Source organism: Otolemur garnettii, unplaced genomic scaffold (genome assembly GCF_000181295.1).
Source record: "Otolemur garnettii isolate 467f Iridium unplaced genomic scaffold, OtoGar3 scaffold00102, whole genome shotgun sequence".
Lineage (NCBI taxonomy): Eukaryota > Metazoa > Chordata > Mammalia > Primates > Galagidae > Otolemur > Otolemur garnettii.
In genome coordinates, this window is record NW_003852497.1 from 7,468,217 (window position 1) to 7,473,207 (window position 4,991).

Sequence of the window (4,991 nt, forward strand, 5' to 3'; positions counted from 1 at the left end):
AAAAAAAAAAAAAACAGACAAAGAGAATGAAACAGAATACAGAGCCCAGAAATAAACAAAAGCATATACAGTCAACTACTTTTCAACAAGGCCACCCAGAAGACAAAATAGTCTCTTCAAGAAGAGAAACACAGGAGCTCACTCAATAGTCTACAATATTAAAGATAATGTTCTTTTTAAAAATACCCAACTATATAAAAACAGACATACAGACCAAAGGAACACATAGAGAACCAAGAAATAAACCGACACATGTATACTCCACTGACCTTTGACAAGAGTGTCACAACCCCACAATGGAGAATGAATAGTCTTTGGACCCATATCTTACACCATACACAAAAATCAATTCAAAAGCAATGAAAGCCTTAAATTTAAGACCAGAAACTGTAAAACTACTAGAAGAAAATAACAATCTCCATAGTTGACCACCTCCCAGAATGACCACCTCCTTAAGTTGACATAATTTCTACAGACAGGACATGAAGCACATGTATATATCAGGACAGTAGCCTAGCTCCTTTTGTTGACCAGTTTGTTACAGTCCTTGGTTAACTTACAGGGGATCTACTATAGAGGGGAAAGGTGCTTGACATTGGTCTTGGCAAAGATTTTTAAGTCTTAACACCAAAGGCACAGGTATAAAGGTAAAAATGGACAAGTGAGAGTCCACCAAATTAATAAGTTTCTGCACATAAAAGGAAAGAGATAATCAACAAAGTGAAAAGGCAACCTACAGAATAAAATATTTGCTAACCATATATCTAATAAGGGGTTAATAGCTAAAACATGTAAGTAACTTAGAAAACTCAATAGCAAAAAAAAAAAAACTCTATTAACAAATGGGCAAAAGACCTAAATAGACATTTTCCAAAAAACATGTACAAATGGCCAACAGTTACATGAACAGATGCTCACCAATAATAACCATAACGGAAACAGAAAGCAAAACTACAATGAGATAGCACCTCACACCTGTTAGGATGGCCCTTAACCCAAAAAAAGAGTTAACTTTCAAAAGGGTGTAAAACCAGACCCCTGCCACAGATGGTAGAAATGTAAATTAGTACAACCAATATGGAAAACGGTATGGAGATTCCTCAAAATATTAAAAATTGAACTACTATATAATATAGCAAATGCATTACTGGGTACGTATCCAAGAGAAATGAAATTACTATATCGAAGAGGAATCTACAGTCCTATGTTTACTGCAACACCATTCAATAATAGCCAAGACACGGAATCAACTTACGGGTCCCACAACAGATAAATGGATACAGAAAATGTGGAATATTACTCAGCCATTTAAAAATCCTATCATTTGCTGCAATAGAGATGAAACTGGATGACATTACATTAAGTAAAATAAGCCAAGCACAAAAACACAAATATTGCATGTTCTTTCTCATACGTGTGAGCTACTCATAATTGATCTCACTGAAGTAGTAAGCAGTGAGATGTTGGTTACTCAAATCTAAGATGGGACAGGGAGAGTGATGAAGAGAGGTTGGTTAACAGGGAGAAAAATAAAATTAAATAGAAGGAATAAGTTGTAGTGTTTGACAGATACTATACAGTAAACTCCCCATTATCTGGAACTCAAGCATGCAACCCACCCCCCCCAAAAAAAACTGGAGATTAAACTTGGTGATGCTGTCAGTAAGCCTAACACTTCCTACATCACTCCCTGGCTCCTGTGTGCTCTCTGTAATAGTTCATTTTGTTTTGTTTTGTATTTGAGATAGAGTCTCACTCTGTTGCCCTGGGTAGAGTGCTAATGCATTATCATAGCTCACAGCAAACTTAAACTCTTGGGCTCAAGCAATCCTCTTGCCTCAAGCCCCTAGTAGCTGGGACTACAGGTACCCACCACGTCTGGCTAATTTTTTCTATTTTTACTACAGACAGAGTCTTGCTCTTACTCAGGCTGATCTGGAACTAGTGTGCTCAATCAATCCACCCACCTCAGTCTCCCAGAGTGCGAGGAATACAGGTGTGAGCCACGCTGTGAGCCACCACACAGCCTCTCTGTAACAGTTTTAAGTCTTAATGTATGTTACTAGAAGTTAAAAAAATATGGTGGTGAAGTTGAAAAGTGTATTGACTGCCTTTTAACAAAAATTGTACACTGCATTTACAAGGCTGTTTTATAATATAGTAAAACTGTGTTACACTAAGTGAAGTTAGTCTTTATTTGCTTTGAATTGGTGTATTTCAGTATTAAGTCAATGAAGAGTTTATAGTATGGTATAGTATGGGGTATAGAATTAGTTAGGCTAATTTTTAATAGTAACTCTCAAGCAACAGAAAACTACATTTATCCAGAATCTAGCCATGGGTGCTGGATAAAAGGGAGATGACCGTGTACAGAAACACAAGTATAATAGATAAGGGACGGGGGGTGGGGAGGGGTGGGGGGTGGGTATTAACCGTTATGGAGTTTTTTAATTGGGTGATAAAAATGTTCTAAAACTGTGATGATGGTTGCACAGCTCTGTGAACAAACTAAAACCTATAGGATTATACACTTTAAATGAGTGAATGTATGATATGTGAATTATACCTCAATAAAGCTGCTTTTAAAAAAATTATGCTGAGTGAAATTTGCCAAATACAAAAAATATAATTATATGATTCCACTTACATAAAATATCTAGAATAAGTAAATTTATAGAGAAAGAATGTATATTTGAGATGGCTAAGGGCTGCGTGGAAGAGGCAACTGGCAATTATTGCAAAATGGTTAGAATTTCCATTTAAAGTAACAAAAAAGTTTTGGCAATAATTGATGATGGTGATTGGTGATGATTCCTCAGTACACTGAATGTAATTAACATAAATGAGCTGTACGCCTTTATTTTTTTTTCAAATTAATGTGAGGCACAATTAGGTTACAATGTTTGCATTTGTTAGGTAGAGTACTTCTGTTAGTTGTGTCCTGCCCCCAGGAGGTGTACCAAATACCCTTACATTGTGCCCAGTCAGTGGAAGCACACCAATCTCCCACCCTCCCTTCTCCTTCCTTTCCTCTCCCCCATCCTGAACTGAATTGAGTTTTTCTCTCCTGTGGGCAGTGGGTTAGATCCTCTACTGGCCTCATATAAGTACTCAGTACATGGATACTTGCTTTTCCATTCTTGTGACCACTGAACTGTACACTTAAAAAAGGTTAGGGTGGCCAATTTTATGTTATGTATATTTTACCACAATTTTTTTTAAAAGATAATTTAGATCAATAGTTTCCCTGACAACTCAATAGCTTACCATTTCCCTCTGAATGAAAGCACAAATTTTCAAAATGACCCAGGGTCCTCACACAATCTGTCCCCTGCCCTTTCCAGTCTGCCCTAACCTACCCTCTCACCGCTCTAGGCTACTTGTCTCCTAGGCTGCTCTTCGAATACAACCAAGCACGTTCCTTTGCGCTTTCTTTGCTCCCAGTTAGCGCAAGGTAATCTCTCCCACTTCCTTCAGTTCTTTACTTAAAAAATTACCTTCTCAAGGTGGGCGCGGCGGCTCATGCCTATAATCCTAACACTACGGAGGTCGAGGGTGGCAATGGAATAAAAAAAAAAAACCTAGGCCATGTCACGTCCCCTTGAGCTAAATGTCTCCTATCCACCTACTACATAGGCTCTAGCTGACACCCAAGTAACTTCAACTTTGCAAACCAATGAGAATTCCCGACAAATAACTTTATATCAGCCCCACTCCCGGTTCCGTCTGCCTTTAAAAACCTGCTTATAAATAAGGCTCAAGGGGTACTCCCCAAGGCAAGTGAGAAGTGGTCCCAAGGAGCTGTCCTCATTCAAGTTAACAGCTTAAATTACACTTAGTACCTCAGCCTCTTCGTTTTAGGTAAACACTACTATTCAATGACTTGAAGATCTGAACTTTTCTACCTATCTCGACCTCCACAACCTGTAAAAATTAACAGACCACACTATATAACGCCCGAAGTACCGACTTCCACTCCTAAATTAGCATCCTAAGAATGGTATTACTCTTTCACAGCGAGTAGTATTTTTACTTATGCAACCTACCCAAAGAGCACAGAGTCAACGAGGAGGAGCAAAAACCATTAAGGATTGAACGCTGAGAACTCAAAAACCTGCATAACTTGCTAAATCATAGCTATCGGGTTATCTCCCTCGACTGTGTTGTGTAAACACGGAGTGGCTCAATTTGTGCAAGAGTAAAGGCCGAACAGGAAGGACAGTAATCCTTAAGGGGCCCGACGGACACCCCACCCGCCCCGCTTTTTGACGGCTAGAAGCTCCCGTTCAGCTGGCGGTGCTCGAAACGGGAGGTGGGGAAGGGGAAGTCCGTTTCTAGGGACTATCCCAAACTCAGCCCAGGAGCTCCGCCGGGCTGAGCACCTACACGTGTGCTGAACTGCGGACACAAGAGTGGGGAGGACACGTTACCCTGAGAAGAGCCAATTCAACGGGTCTCCTCGTTCAGCCGGACGACTTGTGGAGCGCCACGACAGTAGGGCCTGCAACCCAGGCAAACAGGCCAGGCACCAAATCAATAAACGTTACCCCCAACTCCCCGGCCCCCAGCTGAACACAGCAAGCTGGGGCGACGCCGACCTACGCCGTATGCATGAGTCGGGGAACACTAACCCTCCCCGGCCCGCCTCGGCGACTTCCGCGCGACTCCGGAGCCCTCCCGCCGCAGCCCGGCCCGCTCCGGCCAGGACGCGTGCGCAGAACCTCTAGCGGGCGCGGAGCACCACGGGAAATGTAGTCCCTGTGCAGGTGCCGGTGGGCAGCCGGAGTCCCACATCCCGGCGGAATCTGGAGAAGTCAGAACACTCCCGCCATCCGCTCCTTACTCCCGTCTTCACACCTGTCCGGTCGCCTCGCGCTTGCGCTCCATCCCGCGCGCTCGGCTTCCGTCAGGGCACGCGCTGAGGGAGAGCGCGAGACCCCCTCCAGCGGGCTGTGCAGGGGTAGGCGGGGTCCGCCGCCCGCCCCCCGCCG

General features: G+C 42.8%; 1 protein-coding gene across 1 annotated transcript in view; it reads right to left on the minus strand.

Annotated features, from left to right (window-relative positions):
* WRN (Werner syndrome RecQ like helicase) overlaps nucleotides 1-4,636 on the minus strand; it is a 140,105-nt gene extending 135,469 nt beyond the window's left edge. The window contains exon 1 of the mRNA XM_023517018.1: nucleotides 4,431-4,636. The gene's annotated coding sequence lies outside the window, so the exon portion shown is untranslated. The remainder of the gene's footprint in view (nucleotides 1-4,430) is intronic.
* Between the last annotated feature and the right edge of the window lie 355 nt (nucleotides 4,637-4,991).